Source organism: Onychostoma macrolepis, chromosome 19, assembly GCF_012432095.1.
Source record: "Onychostoma macrolepis isolate SWU-2019 chromosome 19, ASM1243209v1, whole genome shotgun sequence".
Lineage (NCBI taxonomy): Eukaryota > Metazoa > Chordata > Actinopteri > Cypriniformes > Cyprinidae > Onychostoma > Onychostoma macrolepis.
In genome coordinates, this window is record NC_081173.1 from 2,604,307 (window position 1) to 2,624,150 (window position 19,844).

Consider the following 19,844-nt stretch of genomic DNA (forward strand, 5'->3'; position numbering starts at 1 on the left):
GCCCTGGGTGTCCTGAGACCTACAAACACAAGTGCATTTACACACAAGACACACAGTCAGATATATTCATGGAATCTTACGCACATGGGAACGGGACATTTTTCCCTCACTTTTGGTTTCTGTATAATTAAGTACCAATTACAACAGACAGAGATCAAAACAGGAACATGGGAAGGGTCGTCATTCCAGTACTGTGGTGGTAAGATGATAGAGGGATGGTACCAGATGACACTTTGATATATTAGAAAGACTGTCACAGTCATTCCTCGTGGTATTTACTGTACATGGTTCTCCAACAATGCCATTTTGCCAGCAAGATATGTCAGAGAGACTATGGCATTCCCATGGCACCCTGTGCAACAAATGTGGTATTACAATTGCACATGTCCAAAAAACCTGATATTACCTTGCATCATGTTCAGAAAAACATGGTAGAGCTATGCTACCATTTCCAAAAAAATATGGTATTATAAAGGTTCGTGTCCAAAATAAATAAATAAATAAATCATGGAAATTCCCAAAAATGTCATGCTCATTTGAGATGAAAAAATAAAAATAAATAAAATGATGCCATTCAAAAATTTTATTTTCTGTGAAAGAGAAATATAAAAATAAAAACAAAATAGTTATTATTATGTATTTCACTTTTTTTTAAGTATTTGAAGGTGGAAACAGGTTTCCATAAGTTAGCCATGACTTGTATTGGTACTCAACAAAACAAAACAAAATATCCACCCGAACACTATTATAAGCAAACAAACAAATACATACAATTTTTTTAATTAAATTAAATAATGTAGTATTGCCATGGTATAATTTTCAAAAAATATGGCAGAACCATGTAACCATTTCCAAAAATAAATAAATAAACTTTTTTTTTTTTTTTTACTATATATATCCTGTGAAATAAAACAACAAAACATATATTTTCCATACAACAAAAATGCATGATGATCACTGGCTGTGAAATACATATTTAATGAAATAGTTATCGTCTCACTTAAATTATTATTAGTTGAAGTGGAAACATTCTTGAGGTGAGCAACAACTTGTATCAGTGCTTCCTTAAAAAAAAAATAATAATAATAAAATAACAGAAAAAATGCAAATGCATGACATCCTTGGTCCAAACAGCCATGGAAATACCCATGCTAGCATGTCCAAAAATACTTCCCACTCTATTGCAGCGTGTCAGTCTGGCCAGTGGTCTCGGCAGATGTAGGACATGTTGGCACAGAAGGTGGGTTTGATCTTGACTGGAGATTCGTAAGGTCACACTGCACTCTAAGGCCCAGATCTACTGTCACTCTACATTACCGCTGCTTCTCCTGCAGGTTCTGCGTGTAAGTTCAGAAATAAGCAACGCTTGCATGAGCTCACCACACGCAGCCCACCTCCATCTCCCTCTGCTTCCCTCTCAATGTGTTTGTGGTAATGACTTACACATGTCTCCATTAAGACTCTTGGCACTTGGCATGAGCCTTTCCCACTGGCGTTAATTGATACGGCTCTCCGTGCCGTTGTGTAGAGGAGTGGGTCCACAGACCATGAGGACTTGCTACAGTTTTGCAAATGCACAAATAAGAATAGCGATTGTGGTACAGAAACATATGTATGAAACATCTGATCTGCATCTGTATCATAAAGGGTTCATGCGGATTCAAGTTGTCAACTTGAAATGCACACAACCACTTGTGGACTAGTAAGTCTCTTCAAGGAAGAGCAGAAGACTTGCTCTTCATCTGTTTAAGTGTGCTAGAGCGCTATTTGAAGACTCTGAGGATCTAATAATTGTGCTTTTGATTGGTGATGCTGATCAAAGAAATTAGAGTCAATCCGATGCTCAATATTTGGTGAGTGGACCGTGATGTCTTGACCTCTGAGGAGACTTGTGCACGCGGGCAAACACACTCTTGGGTGAATGTGACAGAGTTTATTTTTGAACACACATACATACGCATATGCATGCGCTTTCATCTCCGCGGGCCCTTTGTGAGAGCTGCTGCAGAGCCAATGGAAATGAGGTGCCCAGCTGTGTGCCAGCCATGGCCCCCAGCTACACACAATGACCCTTGTGTGTCTGTGGAGGAACTGTTCCCGTAGCCAGCCGATGTGAATTTACATTTGTGCATATGTAGGAACTTATTACATGGCCCTTTGGAATACCAGTCACAATATTCTGCAGTCAAATACTTTCCTGCAATGACACTAAACTGTAAAACTAACCCCATTTTCCCCCAATTTACCTTTAATTTCCTGAATAGCTGTGCTATGGGGTCATGTCTCTTTTTACTCTATGGTCTCTTTGTTCTCACATAATAAAACAATTTAAATTTAAATTATTATTTCATGTGTATTTATTCATTCAATTTATAATTTGTTTAGTATGTTGTATGGATGGTAAGATTTGCATCGGTGCATCGGCATAAAAATTAACGATGTGATGCATCAATTTAAAAAAAAGTGTGCATCAGATGCAAGCTGCCATTTGTATCGCGATGCATCTTTCTATCAAATCTGCATCGGTAAAAAACTATTTATTTATATATAATTATTAGTAAATGCACTATACTTTTATTATTTAGAAAGCAACCAATAATTTGTGACCAATATTTCATATGTAGATTATTTCTCCTCTAAACTGTTTCTCAAGTGCGTTCTCTCATCACCGCTGCTGCGTGAATACGTGAATATGACATATCACAACAGAGACAGAAGCGTGTCGAGTCAAGTCAAGTCACCTTTATTTATATATCGCTTTTAACAATACAGATTGTGTCAAAGCAACTTTTCAATATGTAAAATGACAAGATTAAACACTCAATTTTTAGTTAAAGGCATTTCATTATTGAATTCAGTGATGTCATCATCCAGCTCAGTTCAGTTTGAATAGTATCTGTGCAATCATGTAGACGATATTGCTGGAAAATAAGTGTCCCCAACTGACTGCAGTGACCATCTGATCTGGATGCAGACTGGATCAGATGGCTACGGTGATCTCGGAATAAGAAAGAAACAGACCAATATTAGCATAGATGCCATTCTTCTTATGATGTAACAAGTACATCGGGTGTTATGGGAAGTGTTCTGGTTGACCTAATTAATGCAGCCTAACAATCCTTTGACGGATTTAAATATTAGAAGCGTATTACTGTATTATGTGTAAACCAGGTTAAAGAGATGGGTCTTTAATCTAGATTTAAACTGACAGAGTGTGTCTGCCTCCCGAACAGTGTTAGGTAGCTTGTTCCAGAGTTTTGGCGCTAAATAGGAAAAGGTTCTGCCATCCGCAGTTGATTTTGATATTCTAGGTATTATCAAATGGCCAGAGTTTTGAGAACGCAGCGGACGTGGAGGACTATAATGCGATAAGAGCTCGCTCAAGTACTGAGGAGCTAAACCATTCAGGGCTTTATAAGTAGTTAACAAGATTTTAAAATCTATACGATGTTTAGTAGAGAGCCAGTGCAGTGTTGACAGAACCGGGCTAATGTGGTCATACTTCCTGGTTCTAGTAAGAACTCTAGTTGCTGCATTTTGGACCATCTGTAGTTTGTTTATTAAGCGTGCAGAACAACCACCCAATAAATCATTACAATAGTCTAACCTTGAGGTCATAAATACATGAATTAACATTTCTGCAATTGACTTTGAGAGCATAGGTCTCAATTTAGATATATTTTTAAGATTAAAAAATGCAGTTTTACAAATGCTAGAAACGTGGCTGTCAAAGGAAAGATTGCTATCAAATAGCAAATAGGTTCCTAACTGATGACAAAGAATTTACAGAGCTGCCATCGAGTGTTAGACAGTGTTCTAAGTTATTACATTTGGGGGTTTTAGGTCCAATAATTAACACCTCTGTTTTTTCAGAATTTAGCAGTAAAAAATTACTCGTCATCCAGTTTTTTATATCAACTATGCATTCCATTAGTTTCTCATTTTGGTGTGTTTCACCGGGGCGCGAAGAAATATAGAGCTGAGTATCATCAGCATAACAGTAAAAGCTAACACCGTGTTTCCTGATGATATTTCCTAAGGGTAACATGTAAAGCGTGAAAAGTAACCCTAGTACTGAGCCTTGAGGTACTCCATACTGCACTTGTGATCGATATGATACCTCTTCATTCACTGCTACAAATTGATGACAGTCAGATAAGTATAATTTGAACCATGCTAATGCACTTCCACTAATGCCAACAAAGTTTTCTAGTCTATTCAAAAGAATGTTGTGGTCGATAGTGTCGAACGCAACGCTAAGATCCAGTAGTACTAATAGATAGATACAACCATGATCAGATGACAAGAGCCGGTCATTTGTAACTCTAATGAGAGCAGTCTCTGTGCTATGAATCAATGCACCAATCATTTTTTTAATAAGAGCCAATTTGAAGGTTTTGGGAACATATCCTAATGACAATGACAAATTAATAATAGCCAAAAGAGGATCTTTGACTTCTGGAAGCACCTCTCTTAGTAGTTTAGATGGAATAGGGTCTAACATACATGTTGTTGGTTTAGATGATTTAACAAGTTTATACAATTCTTCCTCTCCTACAGTAGAGAATGAGTGGAATTGTTCCTCAGGGGATCTATAGTGCACTATCTAATGCGATACTGTAGCTGACAGCTGTAGGGTTACAATTTTATCTCTGATAGTATCGATCTTGGAAGTAAAATAGTTCATAAAGTCATTACTGCTGTGCTGTTGGGAAATGTCAACACCTGCTGATACTTTATTTTTTGTTAATTTAGCCACTGTATTGAATAAATACCTGGGGTTATGTTTGTTTTCTTCTTAAAGAGATGAAAAGTAATCAGATCTAGCAGTTTTTAATGCTTTTCTGTAGGATAGGGTACTTTCCCGCCAAGCGATATGAAATACCTCTAGTTTAGTTTTCCTCCAGTTGCGTTCCATTTTCCGTGCTGCTCTCTTTAGGGTGCGAGTGTGCTCATTATACCACGGTGTTGGAGTCTTTTCCTTAATCTTCCTTAAGCGTAAAGGAGCAAATATATAAAGTGCTAGAAAAAAGAGAGTCCATAGTTTCTGTTACATCATCAAATTTTTCTGTGCTGTTGGATATGCTGAGGAATTGAGATAAATCAGGGAGATTATTTACAAAGCTGTCTTTTGTGGTAGAAGTGATGGTTCTACCATACTTGTAGCAAGGAGTAGAATTTACAGTTTTAGCTATATGGAGTTTACACAAGAGGTAATGCTCTGAGATATCATCACTTTGCTGCAGAATTTCAATATTATTAATATCAGTTCCATGTGACAATATTAAATCTAGAGTATGATTTTGACAATGAGTAGGTCCTGACACGTGCTGTCTAACCCCAATAGAGTTCAGAATGTCTATGAATGCTGATCCTAATGCATCTTTTTCATTATCAACGTGGATATTAAAATCACCAACGATTAAGCTTCATCTGCAGCCAGCACTAACTCTGATAAAAAATCAGCAAATTCTTTAATAAAGTCTGTGTGGTGCCCTGGTGGCATGTATACAGTAGCCAGTACAAACATCACAGGGGATTTATCATTAACACTTGTTTCTCTAGATAATGTTATATAAAGCACTATTACTTCAAAGGAGTTATACTTAAAGCCTGCCCTCTGAGAGATACTGAGATTATTGCTATAAATTTTAGCAACACCTCCCCCTTTACCTTTTGGACGCGGTTCATTTTTATAACAGTAATCATGGGGGGTAGACTCGTTTAAAATAATGTATTCATCTGGTTTTAGCCACGTTTCTGTCAAACAGAGCTAGGTTATGATCAGTGATCATATCATTTACAAAAAGCGCTTTCGTAGAAAGGGACCTGATATTCAGTAAGCCAAGCTTTATCATTTGTTTCTCTGCATTATATCATTTTTTTATTTGTTGAACGTCAATCAAATTGTTACTCTTGAATTGGTTTGGACGTTTTGTTGTATTTTCTAGTTCGGTGTACAGACACAGTCTCTATAATGTGATATCTAGGTGAAAGAGTCTCTATGTGCTGAGAATGAACTGACTTCTGTGACGTGAGGCGGCTAGCAGACGGTCGGTTTAGCCAGTCTGTCTGCTTCCTGACCTGGGCCCCAGTTAGTCAAGTACGAACTCTAAGACTATGTGTCATATTTCTAGAGAGAAGAGCGGCACCACCCCAGGAGGGATGAACACCAACTCGTCCGATTGTCTATAAAACCTATGTTAATCTCATCACCCCGGTAAGCAGGGAGGGGACCAGAGCATATTACAGTGTCTGACATCGTACTTGCAAGTTCACACACCTCTTTAACATTATTTTTAGTGATCTCCGACTGGCGAAGTCGAACATCATTAGCGCCGACGTGAATAACAATCTTACTGAATTTACGTTTAGCATTAGCCAACACTTTTAAATTTGCCTTGTATCGAATCTTGATGCATAACTCAGTTATGGAGATGCATATCCCAATATGTGATGAAATGTACTGTTCAATTAGCCGGTCAACAAAGAAACAAATAAAATAAATAAATAAATAAATAGCTCCTTCTGAATGACATAAAACTTGTCCACTTCATGTTGATGTTTAATCAATGCACCAGTTTCTATTTGTGATGAACATAATCTTTTGCACTGTGACAGTCGTTTCCCAAAGCATTGTTAGCATAGTTACATTATTTCCAACATAGTTCAATGATTCAATGTTTCCTGAAAACAAACATTCGCAAACAGCCTCACAAACTTGTGTGGTTGGAACTACAGCTCTCGACCTGTTTGACATTAAATAGACTTAAATAGATCATGCTCTTGGGCACAATAAGCAAGCAAAGATACAATATGTGCAGTACATGCATTGCATTCTATATTGTTTATTCTATATGATTCAATCTATATATTTTAGCATGTCAGCAATCAGCACCGTTTTTAAAGAGTGCATATGTGCATAAGGGAACTCGGTAGTATGATGTAAAAGGGAATCCATGATGAATCAAACATGAAATAAACCAAAATAACAATAATTAACAAATAATTGGGAGGTATTCATGAGGTGCTGTGTTCATTACAGCAGCATCTAAGAGATCTCGAATCAGCATAAGTTACGACTTCACACCTGTGTGTGATTATTTTAATGACAGTCCTATACTCTTGAACCAATGTGATTCAATTCATCCTTTGCCAGGAGTTTGATTAACAGGCGATCTGACCAGCCATTAAGCAGAATCTGCTATTTTCGGGAAATGGTCATGACTGTTTTGTTAGTTTCTCCAAAGATGCATTGTACTGTGATTGTACTGGAAACGCTCCCTAGAGCATCTTCTGATTATACTGTTACAGTACTTATTTGAAAATGTACTGTACATTATTATGACTGAATATACACTCCCTTTACTTGTAGTAACAGTTCTATTAAGAACCATGTTGTCCTAAAGAACACTTTTTTCTTAGCATTTAGGGTTCTTTATTTCCACCTTTTTTTTTTTTTTCAAATCTGTAACTGCCAAAGCTTACTTCATTATTGATTTTCTGGAACTCAACCATCTAAATACACAGCCTGTCAACACAGTCTCAACAGGTAAATGAGTTATGCCTTAAAATGTAAACTTTAACTTTCAAGTTGTAACTGGTTTCCTATGTCTTCTTCCCGTTTTGATTTCACAGAACTGTAATTATGACAAGATCTATTCAGGTTAGGACACTTCTCTCCTCTTCTCCACTAAGCACGTAACAGGGATATTGAATTCATGATCCACATTGTTATAATCCATGTTGTTTGGAAGAGAATGGAACAAACGAAAGAGACACACTAAACTCCTGTCGCATCCCACAACCTCGTCATCTGCAGAGAAACTGCCACTCGACTGCATCAAAGAGGACTGGGAAGATTTCACTGGAACTTGTGTTTGTGTTTCTATTTTGTTTTATTTCTCTGTGCATTTATTTGTACTCAGTGTCAGTTATCATGTATTAATGCATTCAGATAATATATTTTTGCTATTTCTAATGTAATTAAATGATAAAATACCTAATTGACACAGCTTGCTGTCTTTTTTTTTTTTTTATGCAAAGCCCTAACAGACGCTACAAGATATTATAACACCAGGCATGCAGATATAGTAAAATCAATATTAATAAATAATAAATAATCCATTGCAAAAAAGGTTATGGCAACACTTTAGATCAGGGAACATGTTTTCATTATTAACTAATAGTTTTTCATTAATAAACTCCTTATTTGCTGCTGATTGATAGTAAGGTGGTGGTTGTTGTAGTAGTTGGTAGGTTAAGTGATGTAGAATATAGCCATGCAGAATAAAGCATTAATATGTGCTTTATAAGTAAGTACAATAAGCTAGTAATATGCATGCTAATAAGAAACTAGATAATAGCGTTCCCTAAAGTGCAAAATGCAAAGGTTATTTATAACACCACTGAGTTCCTATATAGCACTTTCAAAGTATAGTTCTTTATGGAGGCTAATGAAAAGAGTTATATTTTGAACCAAGAAGAGTTCTGCTATTGTTACAAGCCCTAATCTGGTACTGTTTAGAACCATTTTTAAGAGTGCACATTATTATGACTGCAAACCTACAATTGATTTAAATTAAGGTACAACAAAGCACAATAAATAATTGGAGATATATTTAATAACCTACATGGTTTGAAGCGTAACATGATGAATCTACTGCGATATACAAACATGTACATTAAGACTCAGTCCTGCACACTGCAATAATCAGTTTTTCTTTAAAAGTCTCTTTTTCTCCAGACTCCAGCGCGTGATGTCCAGTCTCCCGCTGCTGCGGCGTGTGATGATTGCCGCGCCGGACCACCCGCGGCCCCTCGCAACGCGAGACACGCAGAATCCAGCACAAGGCTTCCACCGCTACCACTGCCTCGGCCGCTGCCTCGTTTTACGCTAAATTAACCAACATAAATTGGCCGAACAGAGCAAAAAAATGGTTTAATGGCTAGGGGTGTCTGCTGGAAAACAGAGAGTGGGTAAAGAGAGAAAGTTTCGGAGAGGAAAACAAGACCAAACCAGAACGAAAGATCGCTCATAAAGTTAAAACCAAAGCCAGACGGAACTGCATGCTCGGGGTTTCAGATATTCCCTTTGAACAGAGAAATTCTTTCATAACTAGAGACTTTTTGGACTATTTTTGGGGCCTGAGAGCAGCGCAGGGAAGAAATAAAGCCACATGCACGAGAATAGAAGGAAATTGTGAAAACACAAAAAAAGAGTTTAACTTTGTGGCAAATAGTTAGTTTGGGGGCTGGAGGAGTGGGCAGCTATAAATGAAGAATGATGTATTCTTTAGAGCATCGTCACCAACCCCATGCAAAAGAAGAGTTTGAGAAAGTCTTAGGAGAGGTTTGATGAATTATGTGTGTGTTTTTCAGATTAACACTGGAGAAGTCCAGAAGAAGGTTTAGTGATTCACACACCTGATTCCTCTTTGAGAGCAGTTTTCTTCTCAGCAGATTTTACTCTCAATTTCCCATGACTCCCAGTCATGTTTGTAAGTGTTTCTCACGTGTTTAGGCGTTAAGAAGCCAATCTAAAAAGGTAACAGCAATGCAGCCTTTCATGACACCTTCAAAAACATTTATTTTTCTGCTTAAAAGGTTAATTATTCAAAAAAAAAAAAAAAAAAACTGTCATTAATTAATCACCCCCATGTCTTTCAAAAAAAGTTTTAAAGACATTTGTTCATTAAAAATATTAAATGAAAACTTTAAAAAAATATATATATTTTTTTTTTATGAAACCTTTTTTTCTTCATTCTTTACATGAAAAGAGATTGTAAAGAATCACAGGTGAATTTAGCACTTTAAAATACATTTCCTAAAGAGATACAACCTCTTTATATGATGAACTGATTTAATTTAGACATTTATTCACATATGAACATTGATGATCAACACACACAGAGCAATCAAATGGTAAACAGAAGCTCAAACATGCTTGATGCAAAGGAATCAGTGGGGTTTGTTTTCATGCGACAAGCAATATGGTTGACCTTCTGTTTATATTGATTTTAGGCTTTTCTGCCTTTTAAGATTGTTTTATTTTTGGAAGTAAGGTCTGGATCTTATTCAGAAAATACTAAATTTGAAATTATGTTCTTTCATGTCTACCGATGCTGACCGAATACTGGGTAACACTTTAGTTTAGGGACCAATTCTCATATTAACTAGCTTATTAGCATGCATATTACTAGCATATTGTCAGTGCTTTGAACTATGCTTTGAAAGTGCTATACAAGACCTTAATTGGGTTATAAATAACATTGGTAAGACTTCAGATTAGGGAACACTATTAATTACTTGCTAATTAGCATGCATATTACATATTAGCTATTTATTAATACTTATAATGCACATATTAATATCTTATTCTGCATGATCATATTTTAGAACCCTTAATCCACCCCATACCTAAACTTAACAACTACCTTACTAATAATAAGCATAAAATTACGATTTTATTGAGGCAAAAGTCAAAGTTAATAGTGAGAATTAGTCATTTCAGTGAATCAAAAACATATACAGCCTGCAACTAACCAACACTCTCTGGCAATAATGCTTAACATTATGGACATCATGCTTATTATTATTGTTATTTATTATTATTACTTTAGAAAAATCTTTAATTTCCTTAAGAATTACATTGTGCAAATTCATAAGAAATCACCACCTTGTAAAATATTTACAGTTTTAGTTAGTTGCATACATCTGTTACTGTAGTTCCTGACTGGTTGTTCACATGGCAACGTGTAGTTAAGATACATATTATTTAATAAATATTACACGTTAGCACATATTTTGTTTATTTAATTAGCGGCATTATTTAAGGACTGTCTTTGAATTGCATTTATGCCATTTAAATTGTCTGTGTAAAAGGACACTTCAATGGAATTACATTTCTTTGTTTCAAACATTTATTCCTTTAAAGTTCTAAAAGGAACTAGAATTGTTAAGAAGAATAGCAACTTCACAATTCCCAGCCCTATTTTTGCCCTCTGGTTTTAGGGTTAGAGCTTTGGTCGGCTGATCATTATGTCTTTTTCTAGGGTTATATTTTGGGCTGTGATGGTCTGATATCAATGTTGTTCCAGAAACTACAAAGAATGTTCTGCCAAGGACACGTCCTGCTTGTGTAAATCACTCAGCTGTATATGATATGTTTGTGCATTAAGCTGAATGACCAAATGTAAGTCTGTTTAAGTTCCACGGTGCATCTGTGATTGGAGCTGGTGTGCTTGTTGTGCGTTTACCCATGTGCATGACCATCACAAACACATGCTAGCTTGTGTTCGACTCACAGCCCCCTCCGTCGACTGTCTGTATGCCAGTCATGTTCAGAGAGTGAGTGAGGGGGTGGCAACTCCTTTAAAAATGTGGGAATGAGGGCACACACACACACACAGAGAGAGCCTGGGCCTCTGCTTTCACACATTCCAGTCGAGGGCATATTGAGCTCATTAACATTACTAACTAACAATGCCTCTTTGTACTGGCAAATGGGGTTCGAGAAGGCGCCAAATTGCCTCAAGTATCTTAGTGTGTGTGAGAATGCTTGGGTGTGTGGTGTCTTCATTCGTGTGTGTTTCTGTACAGGGGGAGGGATGGTAACATGTATATCATGTTACACAGACATGCATTAGCAAGCAGGGTTATGATACCGCCACGCTTAATGTCTGAATATCCCAGAGGTCTCTGTGATTCAAGATTTGCAAGCTTCTTTATCAGAGACGTTTATGCTCACAAACAGAAATTGCGATCACAGTTACATCCAAAATATTAAAATCTGGTCAATATTTACTCTGATGTTGTTCTGTTTCATTATTCACCCACCTCACAAACTAGAATGAATGAGATTTGTGAGCTACCGCAAAGTGGATGATTTTAAGTTAATAATGACCTAAATTTCAATCGGTTTCTCAGAAAACCATTTTGAAAAATAACAGTAGCTATAGCTTGAGGGTGAGTAAATAATGACTGCAATTTAATTTAGGGTTAGAGGCATTCAGTTGTTTTCTAGTTAGCATTAACATCCCTGTTTTTACTTTTGTACTTTGGTGTTTAAGTTTCATGTAAATTACATTCTACACAATAATCTAAACAATAACTAATCTCCTTACCTGTACAACAAAAAAAGCAACATCATTACTCAGGACTTGTCCGTCATCAAATCTTTCCAGCTTATATATGCCATACCAATGTTTAGGCTACACTTTTTTTTTTTTTTAAATCTTCGTCTGTCTTTTGGACTTTAGACTTCAAATCCCACTCGATTGCTACTCAACACTAGCCCAAAACTAGCCCAATTGCGTTTTGAGTGGGGTCCCCCAGTAAAAATGCACATGTTCCAGGGGTTAAAAGACATGTTTTTTGGTGGGGTTCCTATGGTGAACTTCACATTTTAGGGGTTAAATATTACGTTTTTGGGGTCGCTTCAACCTGCTGCAACAATGTTAAAGTAACCCAATTCTTCGGGAAAACCATGGACTTGGCAACACTCTTTAGTGATGTTTAGTGAAACTCCATGGGTCTCGTCATTTCAATATCTGGCAATACAATGAAGGTGGTGGCCTGCATCATACATGGTAAAAACTTTTTTATAAAACTGTCTTCATCTCATGTGAGTGCATACCATTTAGACACCTCTTCACAAAACCACTTTCAATATTAGCACCAAACTACTGAATGCAGCTGTAATATCTACAACACACTTGCGATTGAAGCTGAAATTATTGTCAGCTACTGTCACTTGAAGGACATGTCGCCCTCTAACACACTTTCACAAGGTTTAAAGCTATAATGTGAATAAACAAAGGAATGCGCGGTCCCACTAGGTGGCCTTAACTAATATGTACTTACATTTAAATTAATCATTTGTTACAATGCACTTATTGTGTATATACATGTTTTTACATTGTACTTATATTTTTAAAAATACATATATGTAATTACATCTGTAATTAATTTCTGCAATTAAATTTATATTTATACTGTTGACCCATCCCTTACACCTTAACCCACCCTTAAACCTACCCGTACCCCACTTCATTAGCAGTAAAAGTGTTTTGCAATACAATATGACCACAATAAGTACATTGTACTTATTTTTTTGATGTAAGTACATAGTAGTTAAGGCCACCTAATATAAAGTGTGACCCAATGCGCAAAAATACAGACATTCGTAATTTACTAGTTGGTGGGTTGCCCGAATGACTAGTCATCTTAAAGGTATATAGTTAGGAAATTCTGTCATCATTTACTTACCTTCATTCCAAACCTGTACAACTTTCTTTTTTGAAACACTAAAGGAGAAAGTCAATGTTTAGTTTCAAACATTCTTCAAAATGTCTAAAAAAAATACATACAGGTTTGGCATGGGTCGTGGAAGCGGGGGGCTCGCGTTACTTTTGAGATCTGGTATGACATATGCTATAAAAATACTAAGGCTGGGGTCATATAGATGCACGATTAATCATTAAAAGACTGAAATCTCAATTCAAACACACGCAATCTTATTTCTAATGATGATTCCGCTATATGTCTATTACACCTTTGAAATCACATCAGAATATTTAAACCTGCTTTCGCACAGCCGCTGATCCAGAGAGAGCAGCGCTCATCATGTAAGCTTTATGTTTGAAACAACTTCACAAACAGTCTACACAGTAGGCTACATTTCTGTGTTGCAAACATTAAATATGGCGAGCAAGGACTGTTAAAATGTATTTGATGTCTGAGTCATTCGTTCATAAGATTTGTTCAGAAACTCTGGTCTAATGTCTTCATTCATTTATATCAAATTATTTTTTTTTTTACGGAATTAATTTATTTAAACTAATAAGTAGTTTTAAATAGACTCATTTACAAAATTAAATAAAGCATTTTGTCCCACCTTCTTTTGGTTCAATCCGCAATCCACGAGGTTTGGAATGACATAAGGATGTACTTTAAGGAAGCATGGATTTAGAGCTAATTTTATGAACATCATCCAGTTAGACTAATTTATCTAGCACAAAAATGAGTAAACAAACATCTAGATAAACTAGCCACCCTCACAAACTGACTCACTACTTGACCCATTCCTAAAATGTACCATCTTCGATCTTCAGCCATCCCGGGGTTGCTTTATATTGGCCCTCACCATCTCTTCCTCTTCTTCCCTACACGATTCCCCCCGGCTCATTCCCGTATCTCTCCCCAGCCCTGAGAGAGAGACAGACCGAGCGTGGAAGGAAAAGGTTAAAACAGGCCGTCTTTCAAACGCTCTTCATCGGCTGCTGGCCTGCATAATTTATGGGCTTGTTACTGTAATCAAAAATTCTTATTTATTTGGAAGGGTTGTTGGGGTAGGGGGTAGAGAGAGGAGAAAGAAAGAGGGAGACAGTACACCCCACACACACACACACGATTCCCTGCGAGCTTCCAGCTTTTCATGTGAAACGAGGTGCTGCTTTGTTGTCCCCTGGGTGGGTCCTACAGCGCACTCCGACACACACACAAACACAAAGACGCATTCCCAATAAACTCTCTCACACACACATGCATATTAAAATTTGCGTTTTTAAAAATCTTGAAAAAAACTTTATGATGGATGCAGTGCAGCACGATGTCTGTCCCTCAGGGCGGGGTCCGACCGCTCGCTCGTAAACATACATGCACACGCATAAACACAAACTTAGTGATTAGTCTTACTTCAACCACATGTATAGACGCAAAAGCAATGCCACAGAGAGCTCGCACTATCAGAAGCGCCGTCCGTAAGTATACTGGGTGTGCTTTCTCAATCCTTATCATTAAGGAAGACAGGATACACTCAGTATTTCGCATTCACAAACGGGGGTAAGATCTTACGCACAGTTCTAAAGGAAAAGTTTCCCTGTAAGCCTGGGAAACTCCGGCAGAGAGGTTTGGTTGGCTGGATCTCTGGCCACCACGGGTTTCGAAAAGTGTCTGCCATCCAGTGTGGTTTTGTGAGTGCCGACTGTCAGGAGAGGCTCAGAGAGAAAGGGGAAATAAGAAAGTGAGACTGATGTGTTTTGAGACTCTGAGCAATAAATATCTCTAAATGAGTGTGTTAAAGGACTCATATTGTGAGATCTCATTTTTCTTGATCTTTTGGAATAAAGAGTTTGAAGTGCTATGAAACTTACTGTAACTTTTTTTTAGAACTCAACACTTCCTTCACACTCCAAAAAGTCCAATAAACCAAATGCCACAAATGACTTCTGAAACCCTTGGAATTCTGTCATCAAAACCCTGAAAGATTTGTGCATCGATGATGCTTAGGCAGTGGTCAGAAATTTAGCCTCACAGGAGGAGACAAATGTCAGACCTGTATTTGCCATGCCAGAAGATGCAGATTTAGCTGTTTAGCTAATGAAAACATCCATTATGATGTGGATGAGAACCTGTGGCCAAATCCACAAGACAGGATTGATAAAAACATAGAATGTCCAGTTGACATTTTACTGTATTTCTACTGTGGTTTTGTCCTTACCTTTTTTTTTTTTTTTTTTTTTTTCTTATAAATTTTTTTCTAATTTAAAGTTTTTTTTAAAAAACATGTTGTGAGTTGATTATTTCGTTAATAATTTTCTGATTTTGTTTAATGAGTCAAGTGTCTGTACTTGTCTATTACAATGATGCATGAATGTGTAGAACCATAATGAAAGCTGCATCGTTTGTTTGAACAACTATATTTAATGATTGTACTAAAAACTACACAGTGAAGCTATGGTGTGAAATCTTGTGTGTGGGTGATCTAAAGTAATGTTCCTATGATATTTCATAATAAATGAGTTTTTTTTAACCAGTGCTTCTGCAAATGCAAGGCTTCTTTAAAGATATGAATGCAATATGTAAAGTTTTGAACATTGAACAGCCTGTGTTACAAATAATGACTGTTTAGAGTTTTGAAAAATGACATGAAGGTTATGTTATTAGTGCAACTGTAAAACAATATTTAAAGGTTACAGGAAAGTTTCTTACACATTCTACTAACTTTATTTTCACCCAAAATATAGCGTAATTTAAATTTTTTTTATTTTTCAACATTTTAAGAATGAGCATTATGAGAACTTTCATCCAGTACAAATAACAACCTGAGGACATTCCGAGAATGTTGTTCTATGAATTTTTTTTTTTTTTCTCTCAATGTTATAAGAATGTATGTCAAATATTGATAAAGTCATAAAAATGGGGTGTTGGGGAGTAACTAGTTACATATAATTAAGTTACATCATTTAATTACAAAATAAATGTAATTCTAATCAGTTACAGTTACTGATAAAAAAAATGAGTAATTAAATTAGTTACTTATAAAATATTTTAACGATTACAAAGGGGGTTACATCTTATTTTTTTCCCACACACACCCACGTACATATTTAATTGACTTCTTTCATAAATTGCATTGACTGCTCTAAAATATGAGACACCGCTGTTTCAGCAGTTTAGGACACAGAATAGGACACATGCTTATTACTGTTTTATTTTCCAATTTGGGTTTATATATGTTGTTTTTTTGTTTTTTTTTCAAGACATTGTTAGATGCCAGTATTCCCTGGCATAAAGATGTGATTTCAGAAACATCATAGCTACTAAACTATGTCTTGTTATGATTTTAAATCTGTATTCAACCTCAGAATGATCTCAAAGTAAGTCTTATTGTGGTGGCTGAGATTTAAAATTAAATGATTATAATCTTAATTCAAGTGATGAAGTATTTCGAAAATGACAGTAATCCATGTTGAATACTACTGTAAGGTTAACCTTGCCTGCTTTACATGTTTCAAAATGATTAACAGTTGAAAATATTAGAAATTTAGAAAAGTAATTAAAAAGTAATCAAATGTAATCAGTTACATTACTTTAATAAAGTAATAGAAATAGTTACACTACTTATTACATTTTAGATAGGGTAACTTGTAATCTGTAACCTATTACCTTTCCAACGAAACCTTCCCAACACTGTAAGAATGTTCCATAAACATTACTTTAAGAATGGTTTGTTTTAACATTTATACAACATCCAAAAAAATAAATAAATAAAAAACATGAAATTTGTGAAAAGGGTTCCCTGTTAGCTGAGAACTTAGCCTAGATGACATAAAGAGGCTACTTACACTTACACACTACTAAACAATTTTGCATTGCACCATTAAACTTAGTTGAAATTTAACTCTATGCATAAACAAAATACTTGTATGGAAGCCTCCGACCAGGAATAACTATTGAAATAAAACAGCAGATTGATTGAAATGCATTAATAAGTTACCTGGCAGACTTATTTAATTTTTTATTTAATGTTTGCCTTTTATTATGATAGGACAGTGTATAGCTGACAGAAAGTCCTCGAGTCAAGATTCAAACTCAGGACGCCTGAAGCACAACAGCGCTGTACCCACACGCTGCCCACAAGGCTATCGGCACCCTACCTGACAAACTTTAATCACTCTGAAATACAAAAATAAAATGTTATATTATTTATATACTAGTACTTACGCTGATGAGGACATTACATTCCAATTAAAGCAAGAAGTCATGAACAGTTTAACAGTTTCTGACAGATGGAAAATGAACGTAAAAACCTATTTTGGTTTTGGCACAAAAAAACATAACTGACATCATAAGTGTAGAAAAACTAAATGATAAAACTTTTACAATATGACTTTAAATATGGGTGTATCAGCACCAAGCTATATGTAACCCACATTAAAATAGGGTTTAAATAAACATAAAGGAATACATAGCCATATTGATTGATAATATAAAATAACATGATGATAATATGTATACAAATGCATTTGAAGGGCGTTGTGTGTGTGTGTGTGTGTGTGTGTGTGTAAAGTGTCCCACCCGGACTGTGGTGGCTTCCCCAGAGATGAGTACATGGAGCATCTCACATAGTTGGAACCTTGTAAAGCGCTGTGGTTCAAACCAGCGTCTCAAACGCTGACCTCAGAGCCATGACACTCAGAACACACTTATCACTTCCCAAAAGCCTGGCCAACCCCAGATGCTGCAACATTATGACCAAATACATCTGTATCCCAAGCCCAGCTTCAGACACAGGTTCTTCTCGTAATTCATGTGTGTGTATGGATGAATCTTGTTTCAACTATTTTCAGTGAACCCAATTTGTAGGTGTTTATTATTGTGTGTTCATTTGGAATGTTCTGGACTAAATACAACTTTAAGCAATATTTTACCCAAACATTTTGTTGTCATTTTCTCACCCTTGTGTTATTCCAAAGTAACGTTTTGGTCTAATCAGACACACAATTATTCATTAGATTTAACAAATAATCACAGACCCCCTCACCCATCCACCAGACTGGATGCCGAGATGTCTGTGATAGACCCCTAGGCCCCTGGTTACCATGGCAACCAGGGTACCTCAGCCAGACCAAATAAACTTTACGGCCTTATGCCATGTCGAAAGTTCTCCCTCTCACTACCTTTCCCAATAGGAAAGACCCATCATGCCCATAAAAAAAGACTCTTCTCTAATTAATTCATAGGATAAACCCTTCTTTGAATGAACACACATATCCTCAAGTCATTGTGTATATTAGCCTATTACTGTTCTTGTATATTGTCTTTTGTATCGTATACTGTTTTATGCATGCATTATGATAGATCCCCACCTATACCATGATTGGTCTCTATGAATTCGTCTTTGGATGATCTAACTGAGAGTGTACGTTATATGTTAATACCTATGCAACATATTAGCGTTCTAAGAATCTTTAGTAGTTTTGCATCAACACCCAATCCAGTTACATATGCAAAATGCCATGCTCGAAGACAAAGAGTCATAAACCTTCTCTCCAAAAGTGCAAGACACCATTGGCTTCTCCTCCGAACATAAAAGGGCTCACATCAGTGATCATCCAGTCTACGGTTCTTTTAGATTCTAAGAGGATGAGGAGGATGAGCTAGAACTCTTCGGAACCCTTAAGTTTGTGCCAGGCTGCAGGCTTGTCTTTCCATTCACCAAAGATCCTCCGATTTCAGCTGATGTCTCTTGAGCTCTGCGCTCTTCACTTCCCACCTGGGAAGAAACTCCCATTCACCATCGATTCAGAACATCTTTGGAGTTCATCACTCTTCAAACATGGAAGAATGTGATCGCAAGTCCAAACCTTGAAACCATCAAGACTCTCTTCCGAGACTGCATCCAGACACTCATTAGCGACCAAGACAATGCAAGAATCGTACATTTAACTAAAAGAAACAGAAGTGTAGTATAAGCTGTAGACCCCGTTGTAAAACTGCACTGATGGTTTTACTCAGGTGGTTAACTGACTCTTTTCATAGCTTCATCCCCAGTTTCTCTAATGCTTTCATGCATTCAGTTTCGTTTGCCCTTCCCCCCATGTATGAGTGATTGCATGTTTGTTTGTTTAGATCAGTTATGTGTGTTAGTGCTTAGTTAATAAAACTTTTGTGCACGAATTACACGAGTTTCTGATTCTGTCACTGCTTGTAAATTAATGTCCCTTTTACGATTCCAATCTAGCTACATGCTCTAATGCGTTAGTACTGTAAGATAGATATTTGCTGTGGCCAAATAAATATCTTTTCTTAGAGTTGATATAAAATTACAATGAATGTTCATTGGAACGAACAGATTAGTTGATGGCAATTTAATTCTGCTAAAGTTCCTACTGGCAGCTGATATAAATAATTGTAATTAATCATAAGTAATTGTAATTATTTATATACATTTCCCCTTTGAGCTAATTTGCTACGCTGATTTTATTTTATTTTTTCTGTGCACCACAAAAAAGTAGTTTTTTTGAAGCAAAAGCAGACAAAATCTGACAAAATTACTT